Consider the following 27449-nt stretch of genomic DNA (forward strand, 5'->3'; position numbering starts at 1 on the left):
CCATGTCTTCCCACTTACACTGTCATGACTTGAGGGCACATTTCATAATCCCTATAGGAGCCTCTCTGCTTCTCCAGGCATTTGAATATGTATGGAACTCTGGCCTGTTGTTTCCCAAACAAGTTTCATCTCTCCATGTTTGATTTGTTTCCAGGAGTACCCAGAGTTTATAGGCACAGGAGTTGATAGTGTCCCTGCAGATTCTCCAGCTAAAGAATCTAGTTGCCAAACATAATGACTTAACAACAGAATGATGTCTCAGCCCATTCATGAGATCCATGAAATTAACTCATGATTCACATCTTTTAAATCAGAAGACATGCTTATGTTTCACATTTCACATCAAAATCTATTTCAGCATGCTTCATGTTACAATCTACCCAGGAAAATAACTGGCCTTTTAGGAAGTTTTGCCTCTCCAGGCATGCCCCAGTGGAGCAGAGCCCATGTGGAGGGCTAAATGCTCTTTCTTGCCCCTGTAAGGGAAGATGTAACAAGGTGAAGTGTGAAAGGGGATTCAGGACCAAAGCATCCAACCCACTGTCCAATCCTTCCCTACAGGAGAGATTATTGAAGCCAGGGAGTGGGAAATGTGCTAGAGAGGATGTGTTTCCTTGGGCAAAGCAAAGTAGTTTGCAGCTACCTTTCTGTTTCCTCCTTGTTGGGCCCTCTCTGCTGAGGTGAGCCCAGTGTGTCAGATCTCCAGGATCTGTCCCAAAATATTTAGCTCATTTTGTACATATTGCCTTCAAGTAATCGTACACCACTGAGTCATACATCATGGGATTAACAATCCTACACATGGTATAAACAGAACCTAAATAAAATCCTAGAAAAAGGATATTGCCTTTTAAATAAGTCCTGACAGCTGTGGAAAATATTATACCCCAATACAACCCTCCCATACGTCGTACATTAATACGAAGAGGACCCCAAACTGTTCCTCTAGATATTTTGTAAGGTTTTATTTTATTATGGATTGGACATATTGAAGTAAGACCATAATCTTATTGTGCTCTGACCTGTGTTTTTACTGCGCTGTATAAACAGCAGTTACTATGTTAGATGGAGAAATGTTTACAGAAAGAAGAAATAAAAACAAACGGATTTATTGTGCTGCAGAAATTTGAAACAGGGCCGTAAGGCTGCCCATGTGTTTTGTACTCGTAAGGCCTTTCCCTGATGGAAACAGACAGCTTAGACATGACAGAAGCACAGAGGTCCTGTGCTATCAAAAATAAAATGCAATATCCGCAGCGTGCTGGCTCTCTGCAGCCAGCCTTGCCTCCATCAAAGCCCCTGATATGGCTCTTGCTGTTGTCTGCTCCCATATAGCAGGGTTGGGATCTAATTTTTTTAATAGATTTTGAAATTGTTTTAAAGTGCTAGTGAAAAGTGCCAGATTGACAGCTCTGGAGTCTGGGGTCTCTTTTTAGCCACAGAAGGAATACAGCATGGGAAATGGCAAAACAAACTTCCTTCCCCAGCCCTGCTCTGCAACCCATCTGCACAGGGAGGGGGGAAAGCACAGCACATTGTCCTTTCCTTGGGGACACCCTAAGCTGCAGCCACCCGCTGTGGGTGAGGAGTCACCTGAGGCACCCATAGAGGGGCCCAGCTTCCCTTCCTCTCTGTGGATCATTTGCTTCTTATTAGGTTGGAGACTATTAGAGAAAACTGGACTTCTTCACATTCCCTGATTTGTCTTCTTACTTTCTGTTGACATTTTTAATGGTGAGCATTATCAAGTTCAATGCCAATAAGATTGTTTCTATTTTGCATTATTCCAGTGGCAGAAAAGAACACTAATAAACATGTCAGTGATATCCCTGATAAGAACATCGATTTAAAAAGTTGTACACAAAATCCTTAGTGACACAAAGCAGAAGTAAAAAAACTGGCCTGTTTTCAACTCCACAAAATTGAAGCAATTTTGAAATTTTTTAGGATTTTTCTGTTTTACGTTTCAGCCAGTCTTGTGATCCACCAAGTAAAATCCCCAGTGCTGCTCAGAAAGGAAGAAAGAGTCTGTTAAAATGAAATCCTGGCCCCATTGAAGTTCTCTGTAAAACTCCAGTTGAATTCAGCCCAGCTAGAATTTCACCCCTTATTTGTATACTGAACAAATCTGATCTGGAGTCGGTAACACATAATAAACATGGGACCCCAGGATGCCATTTTTAGTCACTTTTCAGGGGAGAGCTGTGCTTTAATTTATTTTGTCAACTGTTTCCACTTAGGTTTTGCCTATTAATGCTTCTGTTACCCACTGCACAGTAAGGTTATACCTCCTGTAAGTTCTTCTTCTCCCTTAATAGTTGTGGTACTTTTGCAAATGTTGCTCTATTTAATATGTGATTTCAGAATAATGAATGCTTGTCAGACTGATTTTTTTTGCTGTCTTAAAATGGGTGGATGTATTAAGCAATTTGTGCTAAGAAACAGGCATGATATGACTTAAAAATTACAGTAGGGTCAGTATCCAGAGCATCTTCAATCAAATGTCAGCTATTTGGCTGTTAAAAGGATGCTGCAGAATTCATGATGCTCCAGACAAACTTTTTCCCTTTCAAACCTCCATTGTATAATGTCTGCATTTACATGAAAAGTGAATTTCTGAGATTAACTGCATATCAGACAAAACTCTGAAAAATTCTGAAAGCCACCAAACAAGACAAAGGAGATATATCCTCTTGCCTTGAAAGAAGAGGAAATCATAGTCAAGGTGGTATTCTTAGCAGCACTAACAATAAATGGTAACAATAAATAAATGAGGGATGTAAGAGGTTTGACTTGATAGAAGAATAAGATGGCAATAAATGATGATATTGGTTTAGAACCTCGGATTTTGGAGGACAGAAAGGATCTTTCCCAAAATTCCAGTTTGTAGTAAGAGACTGGGGAAGCCGTAAAAGGTTACTTCACCCACTGAATGCAGATGATGGCAGGTGAATGAGCATTAATTACCTAACCATGTGAATTTTATGTATTTAGCTCACAGAAAATTGGGCTGGAAAGAAACTCATAAATTATTCCAACCTTCTCCAGTGATGTGGGATCTACTTTGTTTGTTGTATGTAATCTAACCTCCATCTTTATTGCCAGGGGAGGTGTTTGATGTGATCAGAAGTGAGAGATCTATGCAGGTTGCCCTCTGTGCTTGCATTCAGACAGCAGATCTTGTTACCGTGATACAGGCTGAAATTAAGTGACCCACCTTGAAGCTAAAAGAGCCTCCTCAACACAGTGTGGAGAGTGCTTTGCAACATCACTTTTATCACGCCAATAAAAGAGCACGTCTAGGTTGTGTTATGAAACAATGTGTGGGTGCTTAAGAGATTCAAAACTTGCCTTATAGTAAAAAAGTGAAAGAAATAAAACCCATTTATTTTGCCACACAGAAACTGTGGCCATGATTCCAGGTGACAGACAAACCACTCCAACAGCTTAATGCTGCAAAAAGGGATGGCCTATTTCAGATTCAAAATCTCTCACAGTGAGATTTTTATTATCAGATAGTTCTCAATTTTCTCACTGCAAAGGGTAAAAAAAACAGTGGTGAAAATGGAATCCTCTTTCACAAAAAGAAGTCAGTCATCTGACTGTTGGAACACCTTCTCCAAGGCTGCAGAGGACTGCCCAAGCTGGAGATTTATGTTAACTTCTCCATTCAGAAGGTACTGGTTTGGTTCAGGAATAATTTCATGGCATTTGTTAGATTATGGCCTTTGTTTTGTCAAAAGTCAGGCTAGATGATCATAACAGCTCCTTTCATTCATCAGATCTTTGGATCTACTATACAATTTTGGAAAATCCTGCCCTGGCTCCAGTGAATTACATGTGGTATGAGTGAAATTCAGTGGAGAATATTGCCTGTTGGGGAATGCGTTCTCTCCTTGCATTGTAGTACAAATAGCTATGGTGCACAAAGGGAAAAATAGATGAGCATTTGTCTGAGCATGGGAATAAAACAAGATGATGCATTGCAGACAGAACGAGTGCTTGATAAAATGGATCTTCATGTAAAAGTAGGCATCTAATAGAAAAAGAGAGAACAGATGGTGAAATAACTCTCTAAATAAGCTGCTGCTTTAGGCTTTGGCCTTCCACAAACAAGTTGCAAGTATTTCTGATCCACGGTCCAGTGATTAAAGAGACCAAATTCAAAGGAAAAAGTGGGAGAAATCAAAGAGGTGGGGGAAAAAGAATGCATAAAACCCCAACAGTTTAAGTTTCATAGTGGAATATCAAAGCAATATTGAAATATAGGAATATCAAATACCAATACTTTATTTTTATGTTTTGCATTTACTGAATCAGTTTCAATTGTATGAAGCCCTCTGCCCTTAAGCTCTATGATACAAATTTTATTGGATTTAAAGGAAACAGATTGGGAATCTGGGACAGAAATATATACATATTTTGCCTGTACAGATTTTATGGTTTAGCTAGAGGAAGCTTCGAAACCATTTGAAGTGCTGCTTATTTAGTACTCCTAACATATTCAGAAGTTGAGAATGTGAGGAAAAGAGATGCAAGGGAAAGCACAGAGAGCTGTGCAAAGACCAAGTAACATTTTTCCCTTGGAAACAATAAAATGATCAGAGGCTTCAAGTGTGCCTAGGGATGTGTGAGTGGGAGACAGTGAAGAGAAGAGCTTTTAGGTAGCTGCCAAAAGACCCATCCAGCAGATCCCATTTCTGCAGGAGGAGGATCTGGGGGCTTCCCAGAGATGAACCTCTTGTTTTGTCCAAGGTTGATGGGCTGGTTCGGGCCAGTTCTGTGACTAGTGGGAAAGAGGGATTTTGCAAAATCCACACCTCCAGAAAAGGGAAACAGGGGACCCCAAAATACTTAAAAACAGCATCAACGATCTGAGGAGAAACAAACTAATTTACTAAATACGGTATCAGAATGCAAGATAACACTCTACAATAGAATATAATTAGAATTGAAATTACTAAATCAAATATAATGAGAGACTATCTGAAAGCTGTAGGCCTTACAGTAATACTGAAGTGATGTGCACAGTCTGGACAGGCAGCAGCTAGGAGAGGCAAAGGAGAAGAGCATGAAGAAGAACCAAAGAGCCCTATCGGGGCAGGTACCCAGAACTGGAGCATTAACACTTTAACTCTCAGTTCACTACATGATGTTAAGATGTGGAATGCCAGTAACCAAAACCATAAAACCATGACGTGTTTTCAGGAAAAATGTTAGAATTTAGGACACTTAATCTGGTACAAGTTGTATAAGTGATGAACAGTGAGCAGGTCATGCATTATCAGTCTTTGCCATGGTGGCGAGACTGGTGGTCTGCTTGATTGCCTCTGTTTGTGCCTTCTACAATCTTCAGGGCTGGAGGCCAGAGTACTGAAGTTCACAGACTGCAACTTCCTCAAGTCCAAAAACATAGAATCCATTCCCTACAGAAAACAGTTTTACTGAAAGGATGGTAATAATTCTCTATTTTGTCTACCTTGGCTATTTGTCTCTTAAGCTGGCTGCCAAGCAGGGTGCCAAGCAGAAACAGCTGCCAGTGATGACCCACCTGCCTCTCTGTAGCAGCTGTAGTAATTTAGGATGTTTATAAGGATGAAGAAGTAGTCCTGTTATTTCTTTCAGTTACTATGTGAGATGATAATAGAGATAAATCTTCCTGTAAAGGCTCTGGTGGTGGAAGCATGTGCAGCGGGTAGGAGAGACTTTGACACTGCCTGAAGGGGCTAGTTGACTGTGGGGAAGCGGGGGAAGCCATGAGTCTCTACACTTCTACTAGTGAGGCTGTTATGGGCAAGAATGTGAAGTCTGTGGTGGTGGTAATCATCTGTTGTTTCTGGACATTGAGGAATTCAGTTGTTTCCATTACTGATAATCAGGTAAGAGGACAAAAAAAGAGCAGCCTGCTGTAGAGTACAAGAAATGGTGTTTCTGGCTGAGGGAATGGTACTTGAGATAGCTGAATCTGAATGCAGAATGAGTGTTAAGATGCCTTTCTTGAAAGAGATGGGACTGGATGTTAGGTTCTGGTGATGAGCAACTGGTTTTCAACCATAAGTAGCTCTTTGTTTCCTGAGTATTCCTAGACTTGTGGGGGAGAAAAATGGAAGACGGGGTAGCTAGTAGAAAATGAAGAGTACAGAGTCTCACTTGTGGCTTTCTGTTATTCAAAACTATTCTAGAACTATTCTAGAAGCTCTGCCCAAAGAGGTAGGATCAGGTAATTAAATTCTCTCCTAAAGATGGGAGGTCATGCAGCTCTGAAATGTAAGGTTCGTATCTGAAGTGCCTAATATTCACCTAAATGTCTGTTTGCATAAACACTTGTACTTTAGAGCCATCTGATATTTTGTGTGTTTTTCAATTCTGCTCATGTTGCCATCGTGGGGTTTAGCCGTAAGGTTTTTGTCACTGTCTTTGGAGTTCACATTTGCCCTTAAGCTGAAATGTCACCACTTGCCTGTCCCAAAATTACATATTATATGCATAACCTCTTTAATAAGAGATAGGCCCAGAAAGTAACTTCTAGCAAAATATTTTTACTGAGCCAAGTCCTGAGTTCACTTCAGCTGTGTTTGTCTTCTGTGAATGCTGCAGAGAGCAGCTTTGCTAACACTGATATTTCCAGGAAAAATGTCTGCCAAGCAGATACTGGAGAATATGAGTGGAAACTAAATTATAATGTCTTAGAAGTGTGCACCTACCTGATGTTAATCTAAACAGAGGCTTTGATATATAATATATTTTTTAATTCTTTCTCCTCCCATAGAAGCCTACATTAACCAAACTAGGTGGATCTTTTTTTCTGGCTTTTCTTCCCTATTTCAGCAGTAATTTTTTTTTCAGCACTTAAAATTCCTCAAAATCTGAGTGAATTCTCATGAAAGCTATTGATAAATACTCAAAATAAATTGTCTGAATAAGCACATTAAGTAAAAATTTTATCTACCAATTATCCGATTTCAGGACTAAAAATACTTTGTGGAGTGATCTGGAACAAAAATAAAAGAATTTCGTCTACCCAGTTATTAGTGGGGTTTCTCAAAACCGCGTTCAACATTCCCCACAGCTTTCATGATAATGTGAATTAATAAAAAAAATGAAGTTTTTCTTCCCTTTGACCTCTAGGGGAACTGCAGTTGATTTCTCTGGACTGTAGTACCTAGGCTCTGAAAAGAAGGGTATTGCTATCTAATGTGGAAAATCTCATCCTGTGGGAGAGAGAACCATAATGCCAGTAATACTGGATAAAAAAACATCCATGTGGCTGCTGAAGGAAGACAACTGTAGCATTAAATCGTTACTATTAAATTACAATCTGTACGAAAGCTTACACTCTGAAGCAGGCTTTCTTGTGCATAATCCTGGTTAATAAAATGGTTGGAAGATTTGAATATTTTTTTAGCTGATGGTTCTGACAAGTTAAGACTAAATATACATTGCTGTAACCGCCGTTGTATATACATTTCGTGCACAAATGGAGAAAATAACATGTTGACTGTAATTTCATAAGACTGAAGATTCGTATTGAGATAAAACGGTGCAATTACCATTGCAGTCTATCTTTCTGGAATGTCTTCAGTCTAAGAAAAGTCAACCATAATTGTGGATTTCAGTGGAATAGAGATGTAGCAAAAATGTTTCAGACCGCTGTGATTACATCATCTGCATATTGACAGTCCCATGCCGCTCACTCCCGAGTCTGGCACAGCCATGATCTCTTGCTATGCTGTAAAGATCAGTGATACTGTACAGATGAAGAGAAAACAAACAAAACCCAATGAGGGATTATAGGAATTAGTGTGCCAATGTACACAGATTTACTTGTGCGCCTGGGGTATGCAGGGTGAGACTTAGGGGTCTTAGCCACAGTCCCCGGCAGCAGAATTTGTTCAGGTGGGTGCTGGGAGGCCATGGCTGCTGCTGCTGTGTATCACTGGGTCCCTCTGATGAGAATGTATGGCTGGAGGCAACCAATTTTGTATGAACAGGGTGGGTAGAAACACCCAGTGGGCTGTGGATGGTGGATATATTAGTGTGGGGGCACCTGAAAGATTAGCCAGGAGGAATTTCTTATCTCTGGGGAATGCAGTAAAACAGGAGACCTGAGAAATGAATCTTTGTGTTAGCAGGGCAAGACTAGGATAAGAGTTATCTCTCCCTTTTTTGTGACATGGATGGACCTCATTGGGATGCTCTTTTTCTCCTGCTGAAAACTTCTGCCAGCACGAGGACGTAGACAGTCGTCTGCATGACTGTCAGTGCTGTGATGGATGGGAGCAGGCTGGAAAGGCAGCAAGAGGTTAGGGAACAAGGGAAAGGCAAGAATGGTTTCCAATGCCATTACCAGCCCAAGCTTCTAGTTCCTTTTCTGTCCCAAAAGGCAATGTGTATACATTGTGTATCCTTCATCTCAGCCATAATAGACCGATGTGACATGCCACATATGGTGCAATGGAACTCTTTTATTTAACCCACCTCTGGAAAAAAAAAAAAAAGAAAAGAAAATGCATTGCCACCACCATCTCACAGACTTACGCAAGTTATAATAATCAGCATTTAAATTTTTCCCACAACTTTGAGGCTTAATAGCTTTAAAATCTTACAAGTTGTAAAAACAATTAAAGCAATAATTTTAAAAATAAGCAGAATAGGACCTTCAAAAGAATGTGAACCTTTAACACTTCACTGTTAAATAAGGGCCTTGTAATACAGTCACTTGAAGGCCAGCCCTGAGAAAACGCAGAAGCATCCTGTGAATTTGTTGATGCTAGTTCAGACAGACTGTTTATTTTCATGATTTCATGGAAGAATTTTAATTTAATGAGTGTTTTATACACTAATGTAAAGCATAGTTTCAAGCCTATAATTATTGTGTCAAAATATTTCTGCTTAAACAGCAGCAGCTGACTACAGAAATGTGATTTACATCTGAATTGTATCAGGGAGACACTGCTAAAAATAATCGTCATGTGCCTCTTAATTGAATAAAAAATTAACAAAAAATATCAATGTATCTCTCAGCCTAAGCCTTTCTGCCTTTCATTTAAATGTTCTGCTTATTTGCTTATTGACTTTTAGGGGCTAAGGTTTCCAGAAAAAGCATCGGCACAGAATAGCTATGTGTCATTTTGCCCACCCGTTTCTCCCTGTTGCACGCATAGCGATGGGAAATTGCATGAGCAAATTGTCGGTTCCTGTCATTGGGAGCCTACATTTTTTGAAAATCTCACCATTAATCTTTCAGCTCAGTTTTAAAATAACCAACTGCCATCATGAAACAGGTTTCTCATGCTGTTTAAGGCTGTCAGCAGGTTTTGACCAGTTCAGGCCACATTTTGCTCTTGGAATGAGGTTAGAAATGCTTTTTTTTTGTTGTTGTTGTTGGAGAATTCATCTTTTGAGGTAATGCCTAGGGCAGCTTCTTACTTGCACACTCCCAATCTGTTTATATGGCTACACCACTGAAGATGGGAACACTGCCCTACTGCAGCTGCCCTGGTCTTTGTCTAGAGTTTGTCCATCTGTAGGGCAGGATTATTCTCTGTTTGTCTTACAGTGCAGTTTAGAGGCCCCAGATGAAACAGCATGCTGTCATGCTGGGTGCTGTGTGCCTTTCCCAGGGAGGGACTGTCTCTTCCCCCAGAGAAATTACCACCTATGCACACAAGCCAAGGCAAACAGAGGAAGCGCCATTATTCTTATTTTGGATACTGAGGACTGATGTTGAGGCTACATGGGTAGCTGTGGCACCCTTCTGCATATATGCCTCTGCCAAGTTTGCCTCCCCACTAGAGAAGGTCCATAACACTCTCTTATAATCTCCTGCACTCATCATTTCCATTATAAAGGAAGGAAAGGCAGTAAGGGAGGGCACCAACAGCTATGTTGAGAAGAGGAATGCAAACCCAGGAGCTGACTATAGCATATAATTGCCCTCCAGTCTGGACAACTTCCAACATTATTTTACAATTCAAATTTGATTTGGAAATTTGTAGTTAAGCAGCAGGTATTTACCTAAGATGTTTTGTTTCATTCATGCAAGAGCATTTGGAGGAAGAGAAGTCCGTGGTGCAGTGTTGTATATGAAAGTATGCCCATGTTTGCCTTTTCTTCAAGGGATGTGATATCTTGCTCCTCCTCTTCTGCACTGTGCAGATTTTTGTGGGTTCACAGTATAGAATTGTCCATTTCTTCTTCAAAGAAATGTTATGATAGCAGGCTGCTTTGCAGGAGATCCTTGCTTTTTTTCTCTTGCGTTTCTGCTCTGTGCCAGCTCCATTGCACATAGAACCATAGAATCACCAATGTTGGAAAAGACCTAAAAGATCATCCAGTCCAACCGTTCGCCTATTACCAATAGCTCCCACTAAACCATGTCCCTCAACGCTCTAGTTGTTCCTTGAACATCCCCAGGGTTGGTGACTCCACCACCTCTCTGGCAGTCCATTCCAGTGCCTGACCACCCTTTCTGAGAAGTAATACTTCCTAATGTCCAGCTTGAATCTCCCCTGCTGTAGCTTGAAACCATTCCCTCTGGTCCTACATAGTGGTACTTATAGCTGCAGATTCTTTTCCAGCTGAGACAGCATCTGCAGACTGCTCCAGCAACCCAGTGCAGCAGCCCAGGGTGCAGCATGAGAACCCGGACTGTAGCCCAGCACAGTCCCAGGGGGCTACTGAGATCTCCACAGCAAAGATAGATAAACACTGTCTAAATGTGTTTTGTTTTCATTTGTTATTATTTCCTGACCTAAGAATGTATGATTACAGTCTTGCACAACCAGAACATGACTGTGAACAAATCCACAAGTGAGGAAGAAGTTTCTGTTTTGTGTGCCTAAACTATATAACCTTGCATATATGCATTATATATTGCAAATGGGAACAGACGTATCTGCTTACACACGTGTGTGTATCAATGTTATGATTCCCTTTGCTGATGAAGCACAAATTTGGGCTCTTACAGAAATCTGGGCCTGATCACAACTCTTGGATACTTTAGTTTTAGTTCACTGTATTCCTGCAGCACCAGATACTCTCCAATGCAAGCAATGTGATACTAAACCTTTTTCAGAGGGCGAGATCCTGAAGATTTGCTATGCCCTTTCCTGACACTAGGATCAACTCACGTAGCTGAATCTGGCATTCGTATAGATTTCAGTGTCTCTGTGGGAACTGCATGTGCTCTTTTTATTTTATGCTAAGATTCCACTAAATTGTTCTTTGGATTTATTTCAAAGAAGGAGAAGGGAGAAAAAGGCAGTAAAGATTACTCTTCTTATGCTTTTAGTTGTTTTTTTAACTCAATTATATTTTGACAATTCTGCATGAAACTTTGGAGTATGTCTTTGTTTAAGCAGTATACCTTCCATAGGAATAGTCAGTTAAATGTATATGGCTAGTTTCAGGCATAACAAGCTTTGACAAGGGCATTTAGCGGTTGTAATTCAAATCTAATTCAGAACATCTTAGCACTGGACCTGTCAAGCACTTGAAATGCACTGTAGCTGCAAAACGAAGGGATATGCTCCCAGTCATGCTCTGTGTGGCATCAAGCTGATGTGTCAACAAGAGCAGTTGCAATTACAGGTTCTTTCAAGCATACTAAACTAATTTACAGTACTCTGAAATTGTGGGAAAAGGCCTTGCTGGCATGAGGGTACAGAGGACTTTCATACTGCAAAGACAAGGCAGGTGGCAAGAGGGTTTCACTCAAAAGTTTCAGTATTGCACAGTTTCAGTGCCACCTTTGGAGTGGGGGGAGGGATTGTTAGATTTGTAACTAGATATTTTGTAGATAATAATAGATTTGCCTTGCAGCCATCAAATACCCTTGTCAAATCCCATTAGAATCACATTGCACACTTGTTTGAAACCTCAATCTAAAATGCACCCATTTGCTAAGTGAGGATGGGGTCCTAATTGCAGTGGCAGCAACTGGTCCTTTTTGTTCGTCTGTCTTGTTTGCATCATAAACAGCACAGAGTTTGGCGGCTGCAAAACGTCTCCACTGCTTCTTCTTCCATGGATTAGAAAGCTTAGTGTATAGGGAGAGGTCTCTCCAGAAGCAGATCTGATCCAAGGATGTCCCACAAAAAAACAAGACAGAATTACAGTAACCAACATGTAATTTTAACATCAAGATATAAAAAGACTTGATTTTAAAGTGCACCAGTGATTTAAAGCAGCTGCACACGTTTAGAGGGCATTGCTTTAATGTGCTCACAAAGGCTAATGGAAGCTTTTACAAAAGGAAAAAAAAAAAAAAAAAAAAAAGCAAAAAAAAAAAAACCCAACAACACAGGTTTTATGATTTATCTACTTTTTATGCACAATATTATAGGCCCTTCCCCCAGGGACTCATAAATGTGATTTTTACTTCCCAAATTACAAAGCTAGTCAATTATTTGGGAATGAGTCATTCATTCAAGAGTGTCTGTAGCGGGATGTGTTAACCATCAGGAAATTTTACACCAATTGGAATTATAAACACCAGAGTTAAAAAAAATAAAATAAAAGCTTGTGGCCAACTAGCTAGATGTCTATTTGTGAACCTTGTGTGTGGAACACAGCATAACGCATGTGGGAGAAGCACTGAGAAACTGACTTCAAGGGGAGGAGGAGAGAGTGGGGTTTCTTTCTTTATTGCTTTTCTTTTGTGCTTTCAACTGTATAAAATGTGTTTATTTTATTTTGAAGCAAAGTCTGTAGTAACGTGCAGTCAGGGCTGGTAAGGTGTATTATAAGCCTTCACCAATTGAGATTTGCAGCCAAATAGAGGGAGAGGAACGTTCACTTGTTTTATGGCAAGAAAAGTGGTGGCTGCTGGTGAGCAGTCACATGGGCATTTCCTTTGGTGGACAGACCTGCTCTTTCCTCTGACACAACTCCATCAAGGCCAACAAGAACCAAGGTGGCTGTTTGGGATCTGCCTCCAGCTCTACCTACCCATAGACCCCCAAGGATTTGCACTGACCTGCCCAGAATTGTCCCTGAGGATAACAGCAACTCCTGGGCATGGGTGCAACTAAAAGGCACAGCTTCTGTCTAAATTGGTTGCCAAAGGATGAGGGGTTGAAGTATCGAACTCTTCTGTTTGCTGTATCTTCCAGCTGTATTCTAGGCCAAAATCAGAAAACCTCTGGCACTCTTCCTTAGCTACAAGCCCTCCAAAGAGGACAACAGTCTGATGGATAAGCAAGAACTCCATGTGAGTATATAGACGTGCCTCCACTGACATTGCCTTTACTGCTTTCAGGTGAGGGAGAAATATATTAATTGCCTCCTGGCTGTCAGTGTCCCAAGTCACCAGTGCTGTGGCTTGTCCCTACATTTGTCTACTAGGCTTCTATGTAACGGAGTGGAGATATTCTCACCAAACCTCAGTAAGTACTGGAGGTTTTCATTTCTGTTTCTTTTAAAGGAAGCCACAGAGATGTTTCTGTAATATCCACAATCTCTCTCCTGTCACCTTACCGCTGCATTGATACTAAAAGTTTGGGGAACTGTAATTAGTTTCTCTGATGAACAGCATTTCATTCCAAAAGACCCATCTACCAGTGTGCTCTGGTAGAATTGCTTGTAAATTCTGCATAACTGCTGTGTGTTTCTTTCCTAGGGATGACGCTGAACCTATGTGCTCAGAGAAAGAAATTTAGGCATGCATGTGAAGATGAATGAATGAAGATGGAAAAATGTGGGTTGTGCATTTATGCTGCCAATCCTTAAAGCATAATTAGGAACTAAATTTTTTGTTTTCCTCTTTCCTTTTTCCTTTTCCTTTCTTAGAACGTAGCAGTGTCTCAATGTGGTCGCACACATTAGGTACCTGGGAGATAAGGTTTGTGGAGGGTAATTCAGGCTTGAAATGCACCATGAGGTCTTGTCTAAATATTGTCAAGGATAGGAAAGCTGCAGATAGAAGAGCAACAGGCACAGAAGCAGAAGAGCAAGAAGTGTCATAGGGCCTACAGCTGAAGAGTGTGCAGCAGGGGCTGAGTTGCAGCATTATGAGCCAGAGGAAAGAAAGACTGCAAAACTCACCCCTCTGAGACCCCTTCATAAGGTCCATTTTGTGCAGTGTTTTTTTTCCCTTTTTTATACTTAAATCTAGACCACTGCAGCACAGAACCACATACATCTGCAGGTATTTCCTTGCAGCTGCATTTTTGCAGCTGAGCTGCAAACATTGCAAAATATCATCTTCTGAATCCTCTAAAATCTGGGTGGTCAGAATCTGTGATTTAACCTCAGCAAAATGACAGGGCAGTGTAGGCTGTTTTAAAAAGAGTATAGAGAAGCCAAAGCATGCTTATGAACAATTGACTTCTTTCCCTATCCTGTTTGCAGGTAACGCCATTATCCAACAAAAGGCTGAATCCTACAAGGACTTGAGAGTGGTGTTACCATTAAGCGTGTGAGCAGATACATTGCCTTCAGAAAAAAAAGTGATACGTAATGTAAAAATTAAATATGTATTTAAGTGTATTTTGGAGCTAATTTCTAATAGAGCCAGATACGGGTTACTGAATAAAGCCCTGAATAGTCTGGCAGCGCTTAATGAAAGTTTTTCTTTTGTAAATTATTTTCTGTGAAACACTTTAACTGAGTTCTAGACAAGTGGGAAGATTAACAAGAAGGTGAAAAATTTTCAGGGAAAAATAGATTTCCTAAAGTTTTAGTTAATACATCAAGAACTTATCTGTTACCATAAGGCTAAAGGGTCACTTGTTAAATTTTTAAGTATTTTCCTGACGTGTATTTTTCCAGAGAAATCTGAAAAATGTTAAGTAACTTGGACACAGGTATTATTTACAGTGCAAATCAAGAATTCTTCTTTTTTTCCACTGAACCCACAAGCCAGGAATTTGACATGGGATCTGAACCACAACGACTGAAAATTAAGGAAAGTAAAGGCTATTCTCTTTGTCATCACACTTCCACTTATAGTGATATGCTCTTTTGTTATTAAACAGACCCAATCAAAACAAAAGGGATACTGTTTCTTTTATGAGTAATGCACTAACCTACCAGCAGAAAAAAAGTTCACTTAAAATGTATGGGTTCAGACAGCATAAGATTTATTACGATAGCTACAAAAATTATTCCTTCTTAACAGCACTTAAATTGTCTAATTATTCACAGCTGTTTTCAATTTGTTTCAGGTTCTTAATTAGGGGGTAGGGTCCTCTGTCCGAGCCTTAAACCAGCACTGTGAGAAACTTAGAATTGCTTCATACTAACCTAGCCCAGACCTGGGGTTGGTTAGTGGAATCCACTGCTAGATAATTTGTTATTCATACTTATCCATCCACCTCCCGCTGGGCTGAGATAAAGGTACAGAGTGACACAATTTCCTTCTTGTTTGTATAATTATTTTGACCTATCAAGGCAATTGTGGATTTAAGGCTTAATAAATAAATAAATAATATTTGTTGTTCTTTTAGATGAGCAACACAAGGTAAATGGATACATCTGGGAGCAAAAACCTGATAATCTTAATTAATCTCTGGATTTGGGGTTAGCATATCCTTGTTAAAATTCAGCACAGCAGTAGGAGGTTGTGTGCCTGCAGGGTTCCTGGGGAGCAAACAGGCTGCAGCAGCCTGCAGCTGGAGCAATGGCTGGCTGGGTGCTTTCAGGAAAGGTATCTGTCCTGAAGGATGTTACAGCAGGGTACAGCTGGTCTCTGCCCCTTTTGGGTAGGGAGTTAACATGTCAGTTCTCTTCACATATATTAGGGGTGTGTAAATGTGAGGAATAATGTTTATAAAGGTGAGGATTCCATTATTCTTTTCATGTTGCTTCAGACTTACCCTAGATGTGATTTTTGCTTTTTTTTTTCCCCTTTGAATGGTATCCGTGCTTCAAGTGTTACAGTTTTGAGAAGTGAAAAGCCACATACACCTCTTGTTTTACTTCCACCTGTGAAACAGCTGCACGTTTTGGATCAGCACTGTATGCATAGGTGCAATTCCTACCCTTGCATGCAGGAATTTGTGCTTGGGTTGAGTGGGCACATGCAATAAAGGGAGCCTGAGCCATTCCAGAGGAAGTCTTACTGGTTTAAATGGGAGTAAGATCAGGACCCAAATAAATCATTCAGGTCACCAGCTGCACTTAGCTGGCCTCATTAAAAATCAGGTCCTTAATATCTGTGGGTGAGTGTATGAAAGGGGGTTGTGGGGTGAATTGGTCAGCAGATTTGACGTTTGTTTGTGCTCCCTGTGGACTTCCCTACTGAAAAAGTCCTAGGGAGTTTAATAGGAAAAAAGAACCTGTTATTTTTCTTTTTTTTCCTTTTAAAAAAACTATCCTGTAGGATTTAGTATGGAATTATATCCTGACTATGGACGTTTTTTTATGGTTCAGATAACTGTAGGCAAGACTGATTTGTGCATTACTGCATTTTTCTAGTGTGTCTCAATTATAGAAACATCTGCACTAAGTGAACTTGAAACCTCTTTGATTCCCTGTGCAAATTCTCACTGTTCAAAAGCCCTCATGTTTTCCTATTTCATGCCTTTAGCATAATAATTTCAGACTGGGTTGCAACAGCATGTAACTGTGTAGTTTACAAAGGGAAAAGGCAATTTTTAATGCAATTACTTGAATTTTTTAGAGCCGCCTTTGAAAATATATATCCAGCAGTAATTCATCTTTGGGAGGTTATCAGCAGCATCTGTTATCTCTGGTAGAGATAAAGGTTTTCATCCTTGATAATTGTACTTACCCTATGCAGCACTGCATTGGGTTTCTGAAGTGCTACAAATCCCCTCCTACAACCATGGATATTTAATGGCATGGCAAAGTTCATTCTGTTTTTCTGGTACATGGTGATTTTCTACTGTTCTCTGTTGCCATTTACACCAGTGCAAAATCAGTGTCTAATGTTACCTTCCAGCCTTTAGGTGGGCTGTTTCACAAAGTGCAGGACAACAGAGATTTTTTTTTTTCCAACTAATTGGAAAATGAAATAAAACACATCGTTAACTTTCCAAAGTCATTTTCCAGGTTCATATAACAAGTTGCTCTTGTTTAGGTTGTGTTGGACAACTCAACTAAACTGTGGGTCTGCTTAGTGGTGAATAGTTTCAATTCGTTCCTTGCTAACAGAGTACCCCCAAAGCACGGCAGGTACCAACTCCAGGTCACCAGCTGCATGCTCCCTCTGGTGAGATGGCCCCAGACCTATTTTGACTCTTGACCCTCTCTCCAGAGCCCAGAGGCTGTATCTGCTTTTCAGCTTCAGTGACCAAAATGCCCCCCAGGGCTTTGCCCCTGTTTTTTGCCCACCTGAAGAGGTGCAGGGCCCCTGCTCTACAGCTGAGGTCGGGCTATGAGAGAAGGGGATTTGCTGATATCTCACCTGATAAAAGGCAGTAGAGATCCTGTAGCATCTGAATGAACACAAATAAAAAGCTAAAAAATAATCCCAGAAACCAGGTCACTGAAGTCAGTTTCTGCCATTAACCATAATCAGGATCATTGCAGCAGGAAAGGATGGGGTCCTGTGGCTCTCCCTTTTGGAAGCAGTGAGGGAGACCTGCATTATAGTGGAGAACTTTGGGACAGTCTAAGCAGACTGAATGTAACCAAGGAGATTGTTGTACAGTTGGCTATCATAGGCTTCTGTTGATACATATTCTTGTATGTAGAAGAGCCAGTGCCCACTGACAACAGCTGAAAAACTCTTATTAATATCACTGGCCTTTGCCATTTCACTCTGAAGTGTAAGTATTTGCATGGGCATCAGATATTTTAGGTTGCTCTGTGCCTGTTGTTGGTGTTCATCCTCTGCCCAAGCTCAGCAGCAAATGGATTTTGATAGGAGAAATGGGCATTGGCAGCTTTGGGAAATCCGAGCCATGAGAATGTTTAGCCCAGTTTTGGTTTCTTTGTGATAGCAGCCTGAAATCTGTCCAGTAAATTCAAACCACTCTGGATAGACTTCAGAAAAATTGAGACTAATATATTTTTATGCTTGTATGAATCATCCTAGTGTTTTGTTAAGTCTTAACGGCTAAAATCTAAACTAAGTTCACTGGGACACTAATAAGAACGAAATATCCTTAAAGAAAAAACAGCTGGTGACTCAAAATCAAATCCTGCTAATATTTCTCTCCCAATAAAATCAGTATCACTGACATGAAGGCAAATTCTTCACTTTATGTATAGTATGATATATTGTAATACATAATAGAATATATATGCACACATAAAACCATAATGCTTTGAATTAGGATTTAGAAAATATATTGAGAAACAAAATTACATTCACTGCTGGGCTCTCAATTTCCAAAAAGTATCTAGATAAACTGGAATGGCTTCAAGGAGGAGACTTCGAAGTGATGGGTAATCCAGGAGAACTGAGTTATGAGGAAGGATTAAAGCACCTAAACCGCATATCTAAGAATTTATGAAGAGGTGACTCAGCTCCAACTTGCATCAGCACTGGCCCCATTTTTGGTTGATGTATAGAAGTAAACTGAGGCCAGGGTCGGTTTACATGGGGCTGTAAAGTGCCCTGGTTTTGATACAGCTTCACAGGCAGCATTGTCACCCCTCAATCCAGTGAGGCAGTACCAAGAGAATACATCTGTCCTCTGAATGGTTCAGTGAGATGCAAGAGGAATGATGCCATGGGTTCATGGTTTCACTAGCAGCTTCTGACAGAGCCAGGGGACTAACCCAGACCTGCCCCCTCCCCCTGCGGGCTCCACAGGGATGTAATCACAACAAAATGCTGTACAGGCAAGTTAGAGGGAATTCCAGAAACACCCACACATCAAATCATAAAAATGGGAATAGCATCAAGAAAAATTCCTCGTGGTAAGACATCACCTTGTTCTTGGACTTTGTGCTCATATCCTTGTTTACAGACTCCAGTATTTATTGACAACCATTTTTTCACAACAACATGATTATAAACTTTGCTCGTGTCCTTCTTTGAATGGTTCTCGTTGGGGAACCCAAAGGATAATGCTTCTCTGACATGAGAATTTTGCATGTGGATGCAGCAAAACATGCTACTGGGGGCAACACCACGCACTGTGTTTCTCTGTGCTCCTTCAGATAGGTTGGTTGATTCAACACACTTCTCTCACTCCAGACATAATTATTTCATTTCAGGTTTACCTGCAAAATTTGAGTATATTTTCATAGTAATATCTTGTTCTTTATTTTACTCAGTTGCACAATGGCAGTGACTGCTGCTAGAACATGAGAAATGACTCAAAGGTCACAATATTGATGCTGTAGTGTAATTCTAGGTGTGAGTGGATCCCTTTGGAGAGTGGAGCTCTATAAATGAACAAGTCTGACCTGCAGGTCCAGGCATGTAAGATACAGCACATGGGTGCTGATATCCTTTCATTCCAACGGGGACCATCTAGGAACTGACTCATAAGCTTTCTTAAAGTAATGGGCTTACAGTTGTGTATAAATTTTTACTGAATCAGATCACCAATTACTTCTCCTTCCCTCATAGCTAGAACTTCCTTTTTTTATTTGGTTTAGAAAGAAATGTACTTATCCCACTTAAAACCATTTCCTTTTTCCTCTTTGCAAAGTGAAAAACCAGATATGTGAATTAGTAAACATAAAAGAGCTATACATCTGCTGCAACAAGTTATTGTTGGAAGTCTTGAATCCTAATTAAGGGGGAGAAGAAAATCTGACCTTTGGAAAGCGATAATGTAATATTTTATGAATATTAACATTTGGAGAGCTGAACCGCTTTCGTGTCCGAATTTGTAAGTGAAAGTTAAATTATTAATGTAGGTGAAACATGCTTTAAGCAAAGAATAATGCAATGACTCACGTTAAATGAATTTTTAAAGAACGTGAAGGGGATGTGTTCCTGTTCCTGAATGGTTAGCTTCTTGAAAACAGGCTGTTGGACTGAAACCGTATCTGTGGTTTGCCGTTTTAATGAAAGAGCAAGATAAACTGGGGAGACTGTGACAGTAATGAAAAAACAGAAATTCTTCAGATGGGTTTTGTAGAGCGCTTCCTCAGGGAGAGGAAAAGCAGGAGGGATGGATTGCTAATGGCTACGAGTAGAACATTTGATGGCATTACCAGGCAATGTAAATACAGGCTAATGGCCTCATCCTGCAACACTTCTTCACAGGTGCTGAGTGACCAGCCTCAATGCTGACCACAGCCAGAGGAGGCCTAGGCTGTTTTAAGATGAGACCTGAAATTGCTGGGCACACACAGTATGGGATCTGGTCTTCGGGATACAAAACCCCAGGGGTCACTGGCCCCCTCATGTTTCTGTCCTGAAGCCTGAACTTCATGGGCTTCTATATAAATTTCTTCTTAAATCTCCTGTTTTCACAGGTGACTCAATGCAGGTGGCTTTCAGCTGCCACTCCGTTAGGGCACAAGGGGATCTCTGTCACTTCTGCTGCCCATGAGCCCTTGTCCCAGGTGCCCTCAGTTGTCCCAGTGAAACTAAATACCTGTGACTAAACACTGGCATTACTCTCTTAGTTCTGGCAGGGATATGTGGACGAAAGATGTAGGTTTTATGTTATTATAATAATTTCACTTCAGTGTCCCCATTAAATTTGTGCAGGTAAGGTTCTTCTTCTGCCTTGCCTTCAGGGAAGATGGAATTCATCCCAGATAAGAGCTGGGTGCAGCAACAGATAGCAATTTTTAAAGTGAGTCTAATGGACTATAGGCATTGCAAAGCTACGAAGAAAAGAGTGGCCATAATTACAGTCTTTGTCTAAGTAAACTCCAAATGTGCATCTGAAAAGACAAGCAGTAACTCTGGCACTGGAACAACATTATATACAATTCTTTATGGTTCTTGGGCCAAAGTCATCTATTTTTTACATACCTGTTCTCTTTTTCAGTGGTCGGTGTTCTTCCTGCAGGCACAGGAGCACATTCCCACCTCAGCCACACTTCTTCCCCAGGTATGGCAGCTCTAAAATAGCAACAAAGTCCTCTTTAACCTTCCTGACCTTTAAGCATATGGTCTTTTTTTATGTCCACTGTACTCTGTATATTCAAGTACATGTTTGACGTTTATATTTTCTTCAGGCAGTAAATTTTTTTTCTGACAGCACTGGAATAAATGCTTTAATCAGAATAAATCTGACTTTTTAAAAATCAGGTAACTACATTTAGAGCAAGTTAATTACTAAAGACAGCCATGCTGAAGAAGATCGGGTATTTCTAATATTACTTTTTTTACAGTTTCTCTAGAGATATAATCCCTGTGTAAGTGAATAATTCTGTTTCACCTCAGCAGTGCTAGCAAGTGGGTTAGGTATTGTTTATTTGGACCCTAAAATTAATGCAAAAGTTACAGCAGGCAGCAAAGATCTGTGCTTGTAAGGATAAGAACAGATTGAACAGGGGTTAAGGAGTAACTTTAAAACAAGTTGTCTACTAAATACATCTTTCTGTGATCATGTGGTGTTCCTTGGGCACAGAGCTCAGGGTAATCCATGCTGGAGCATCCCTTAATCTGATCTGCTCCTCCAGCACTTTGCAGATTCTGTCACTGGGCTCAAACTGAATCGACTAAAGCTTATTGTTATTTTTAACAGGAAATGTGTTAGGCCTCCATAACAACAACAGCAACAGTCATAATTAAAGACACTCTTTAAAACTTAATTTGGTTGAGAAAGGAAGGGCTGTTTGGAGGAAATGCCAACCCAAGCACTTTTGTTGGAAAGATTCTTCTAAGGTTTTCGAAACCTAAGATAACTCAGAAATCCAAACTTCTGAGGGTCTCTTTTCTCCCATGGAGATGATAAAAGCAAGTTCCTTCTTTTTCTGGTTTTCATGTGTTTTACAGTTTTCTGTCAGTTGTGCTTTGAAACCCAGGCAAGCCCTTTAGTCCATACTTTGTTATGAAATAATGTATTTTTCAACTTTTTTTCCAGCGTTTTCACAGTCTCTTTCCCCTCAACACAACTGCTCCTGCTCAGAAAGCAATGAGCTTGGCCAAACCTCTGTAATAGACAAAAACTATAATGGGAAATAAAACAGAGAACTTGCCCCACCCAAATGGATTCCCAGTTTTTTAACCTTTTGTTTCTGTTTCAGAATGCTTCAAGAGCAGAAGAGGCTGATCAAAACCCAGCGCTGCCTGCAGCTCTGCATCAGCCTGTTTCCCCGCACACCATTATTTGTGATGGAAGCATCTTCCTTCTGGTTCTCCCCCTGACTTGGTTAAATGGTATCCCTGGATGTCAGGCTGCACAACTGTGGCACCTGCAGCCCTGTTAGAGCTTAGGGGCTGGCATGGCAGTGGGAGACATTTTACATCCCCATGCAATGCAAGCATGGGCAGAGGCTTTCCTGATTTTTTTTTTGACTGGTGAGTGCCTGTGAGGCAGTGTTCACCAGAAAGCTAGCATTTGCCTTGCAGAAAATAACTCTGTTTTCCAAGCCACTGCTTGTATGAGGCAGCCACAACTGAAAGGAATGGATAGAGAATAAGGAAGCCCTGGAAAGAAGGACAGGCAATGAAACCAGAGCCATATAACATGTAATGGGAATTCCCCTCACCCGAGCTTGAGCTTCAGTTTATTTTTTTGCCCTAATACATGAACTAAGTGCAAAAATAGGAAAGGAAGCAAGCCCCAAAGGCTTACTTTTTGCCAGGTTTCACATCAGAAAAGTGAGTTGTGTCTGAGCACACTCCAAGATGTCTCATGCTTCTTCTGATTAAGTCTGGAAGTTCTGGGCCAGCAGAAAAGCCCAGCATCACTAGAAGAACAGTGTGGGGACTCCACACTCCTGCTTCCCTGTGCAAACCTGTGCAAATCTGACATTTTCTTTCCAGAGCCAGACACATGACATGTGTAATATGGACTTCATTATACCAAAAGAGTGGGTCCTGAGGATTTCAGATCACTTAAACCAGGCGAAGAGAGTGTTTCTGGGATAAAAGTATCCTTCGCACAGAATCTATGGGGATCTTAAGCAATTCCTCACTCACTGTGCTCACAATGTCAAAGATCAGAAACTCACCAGATAAAGAACAGACTGTAGCTGAAAAAAAAATCAACAGCAGTTGCAGACTTCGTAAGTCTGATGTGTGTATGATTTGACACTTGTTTGCAAAATCCTACAAAATTATTGCGATTTTCCCCTCTGTTACAGTAAAGAGCACATCACAGATTAAGACACTGATCCACCAAAGAGTACAAGCTCCGCTGAAGGGTGGAAGCCAACGGAGCTGCCAAATTCATGAGGTCATGTTCAGGGTGAGATAACTGTGTCCAAATCTCATCCTGAACATGAGTTTGCTTTCTGGTATGCATGTGAAACCTTTCCATTGACTTTAATTTTCAGTTGGTGTAAGCTTGCAGGATTGGCAACTCGGATAGAGATGTTAAACAAATAAGTAATTAAATGAATAAAAGAGCTTGCTTGCCAAACAGATAATTTTCAGACTCTCTGCTCCAACAGTGTTTACTGAATAAAGTACCACTGCAAACAATCTAACTAGATCCTATTTCACTTTTCCATTTGTGGATATCACACTACATAGCAAAACAGCTACTTTTCGTGGTCCCCACTTCACAGAGGATGAGATGGAAACACTGAGGGGGTCTCCTGCTCAGGATGATGATCAGTTGAAAAAAAATACCAAAAAAAACCATTCAGTGGTCCGTGATGTATCCCTTGCCGGGTTAACCCAGGGCACTGACTGCATCCAGCTTTTCCCGCAGGTGGCTCTGGGACCCTGTGCTGAGTTGAGGAACGGATGTCCCCTCTCAGTCCTGATCTGATGCTTAGTTATGTGGGCAAATCAATGAAGCACAGAATGGTCTAGGTTGGAAGGGACCTCAGAGACCACTGAATTCCCACCCACTGCCATGAACTGGCTGCCATCCACCAGATCAGGGCTCAAGATCCCATCCAACCTGGCCTTGTATGCCTCCAGGGATGGGGTATCCACTGCTTCTCTGGGCATCTTCTCTAATGCTGTTCTTAAGTGCAGGATTTTATACATGGTCCGTGATCTACCTCCTGGCTGACAAGTGCCCCAGCACTGTCCTTGGGGACTGTGCTGACAGGTCTCAGGGAGAGCAGCGGGGAATAAAAAGGGCTAAAGTGTGTTAACAGGAACAGGAACTGATGAAGAGGATCAATGTTACACTTGAGATGACAACTTGTTCTAACTCTCAGTTAACTGGAGATCAGGCTAACCAGAACACTGGGGCCAGAGGCTGCTCTCGGTAAATAATGTGAGGGATTTGCATTCTCCAGCAAGCTGCAGCAGCACAGATATAGGAGCTGACCGTGGGTGACCCCTGTTAAGGCAAAGTATGCAACAACCTCTTCTGCCAGAACAGAGCAGGATGACAGTCACACCATTGAAGCTCAAATGAGACTGGGCTCATACAAAGAATTTTTAACCCAAAGATTCACAGAGTAACCCCAGGACACTTCCTTCTTCATTTAACCCTGAAAAGTAATTGATTTCTTAACACCCTAATGCATATTTTGGCATATCTGTATGGCCCAGACCTAGGTATTCATGTACCAGACCTCTGCAGGAAAGTGGTGCATTTGGCATTTATGCATTTTAGAAGATTTTAGTCTGAATCCAGAAGCCTAAGTTCAACAAAAAACCTTCCACTGGATACAACAGTTCTGTCACAGTAAGGAGTGTAGGATTTAGTCTTCCATTAGAGGCAAGCAGTTTTAACAGCTCTGGTAACAGGATGAGGCTGCGTGGTTGGGAAACTCAGAGCAGCTTTTGTAGCACAGTAGAATAAATCTTAATGGTGTTTCTTTTCTTGCAAACCAGTGACAAAAACAGAAGTCTAAAGAACACTTTTTTTTTTTTCTTTTTCTTTTTTAATAAGTTCTCTGTAACTTTAATATCTTGATGTAGATGTGTGGGCATGCTGAATTTGCCTGTCTGTAATCATTATTAGATAAAGTAGACTTTAAAGTAAACACTCAGGGTAAAAATGATAAGTTTACAATGATATCTATGTACTGTCATTCCGATTCTTAAGCCTGAATTTTGCAGTGCCTCAGGCAAAAACATTACTGTTACTGTATCTCAGATAAGATGCGGCCTGGCTTATTTTATATATTTTATTGTATATTGGGCATTGCTAAAGGGGATCTTATTTTAACCAAAGCCAGATTTTCTGCAGTTAATAGAGTTAGGAATGGTGTATTATTTTCCAACTTGGACTGGCTATTAATGCTTATAAGTTGTGAACATGGAAAGAATTCCCATAAATCTGTGCACAATGCTGCAGCTCACAGCAGAGGAGATAAAGATGTATAAAAAGCTGCTGAGTGCTGTTTGTTGTGCTCGGCCCCTGCTCAAAGGCCCAATCCTGCTCGATGTCAGCATGGGATTGGCCCTCCTCCTCCCCAGCTCAGCTCTGTGCTTTGCACATGTCAAGGACCGGCTGAGTGCAGTTCAGCCAAAACAAGGAGGATTTAACGGGACTATTGAGAAGGACCATGCAGAAACATTAAAGGATCAGTGTAATATATGTCTTCTGCGTTGCTTAAGGGTACGATCATTGCTCTTGAGTTGAAAGGCCTCATAAATGTTTGCTGCAGTTAACTGGAGATATCAAATTCAGACATCACTGTCTTACATCTGGCCGACTTTGGAACTGAAGAAGGTTATATACACCTGTACGTGTGTAGCTGGACATTTTCCCCTGCTGTGCCATATATAATTAGGGGTCACTTTTATTCAAACGCCTGTTTTCAGCCACGCACATGCCTCCCTTGCACACACAAGCATGGCATTCATGCAAACCAGGTGCATACAGAAAAGAATTTTGCTCTGAAGATGTATTTAGGCAGCAGTCACTAAGCTCTCCGAATTTTTCCCCCAGCATGCACAGGGCTTTCTGTAAAACCTGGAGCAGACTCTCACCCTTTAAATTCTCAGCCATCCTGTTTAGTAATCAGGAGAACATATTCCCATGGTACCACAACTCTGCTGATGCCCTGCCACACAGTTCAGGCAGCGCGAGCAGTGCACTGCTCCATGAGGTGCTGAGCACTCTGGACCATGCCCAAGGGAACACATAGGTGTAGTATGGAAATCAAAGGAAGAGCTCACTGACTTCCACACAACCTGTGCTTGTGCTTTTCTGGGAGTGGGCTGGAACACTCAGTGCTTTGTCAGAACCAGGCCTTGATGCATCTATTCCAATTCTCACTTTCCCTTGCTGTATGTAAAAGTGCAGGGAACGGAGCTCAGCAGCAAGGATTTTGTGAGGCTGCACTTACATAAAAGAAGAGCTCGGGAAAGTGGATTGTAAATGTTGAAGGATTATTTTGGGGAATTGCTAGTAGGAAAAATGTGATGCAGTTAGTCTATTCATACAACAGCAACTATAATAATTCAACATCTTCTGTGTATTTATTCTCATTGCACCATGCAAAGTCACACTGATATCCCCAGCTTTACAGATATGCAGCTGAGTGAATCTAAGCAACAACACTGGTCACACAAAACCTCCATGGCCGTGCAAATCCTCAGGTGTCCTACTCATGCAATGACCTCCGAGTTGCCTTAGCACTGTGCTACTGAGCTGTAGACAGCCTAGGCCCCATTCTTCTCTCATCCACTCTCCCATAGCTCCATACCATTTACATGTCACTGCTCTGTGCCTCCTGAGGGAAAGCTGACTCTTCAGCTTCAAGTTCTCAACTGCCATCCCTCACATTTGATAAAGAGATGATAGATTGGATGGTGAGGGCTGAGTTAGGCATACACAAGCAGCAAAGTAAACAGCCCTGTCACATAGATTTACAGTTGTGTTCTACACAGACCTGGAAGTGGTCTCATATGTGCCTGAATATCCACTAAATACTGATCATATCTGACAAAATAGCAAAATCAAAACCTCCCCTAAGGCAAGATCCCCAGTGCATAATTAAGGCACACAACATGCAGGCAGTCATGCTGCACTCTCCTGGCACTACAGAACATGCAGCTGCTGTTCTGCTGTTTTCTTCTCAACACTGTCAGCTTCCAATAGGGGGTGGTGGTGTAGGGCTGTACCTCATGCTTTCACTACATATTTCACAACAAACTGAAAAATTGGTTTTCAGTTAAAAAAGGGACTTTCTAATTTTTTTTATTTTATTTTTTTTCTCTATGAAAAATGTAACTGCTGTTAAAGACATACACTGATCTGCATGGATCTTTGGAGCCTATATTGATACACCTATGGTCTGATGATTTTGCAAGTGTCAGTTTCAACACTAGAGCACAATGAAGAACTATATAAAACCTACCTGGCAACGGGATTTACTCTGTTAAAACTTATTTTAGCGGGGTACAATAATAGTTTAAAAAGTAATGAATATTTCTGCTTTGCACCACATCAAAGGAGTAACCACTGGCATTCAGTACTGTCTTCTGTTGAGTGAAAATAGAGCAGCTCTGTTGGGACTGCTGTTGAAATATTTAC

At 40.9% G+C, this 27449-nt stretch overlaps 1 long non-coding RNA gene across 1 annotated transcript; it reads left to right on the plus strand.

Annotated features, from left to right (window-relative positions):
- Positions 1–5638: 5638 nt before the first annotated feature.
- LOC140252357 (uncharacterized) lies at positions 5639–14487 on the plus strand. Its single transcript, XR_011903635.1, has 4 exons — positions 5639–5695; positions 13262–13388; positions 13622–13699; positions 14353–14487. It is a non-coding gene; the product is annotated as an uncharacterized lncRNA (long non-coding RNA).
- Positions 14488–27449: the final 12962 nt, after the last annotated feature.

This window comes from Excalfactoria chinensis, chromosome 5 (genome assembly GCF_039878825.1).
Source record: "Excalfactoria chinensis isolate bCotChi1 chromosome 5, bCotChi1.hap2, whole genome shotgun sequence".
Taxonomy (NCBI): domain Eukaryota; kingdom Metazoa; phylum Chordata; class Aves; order Galliformes; family Phasianidae; genus Excalfactoria; species Excalfactoria chinensis.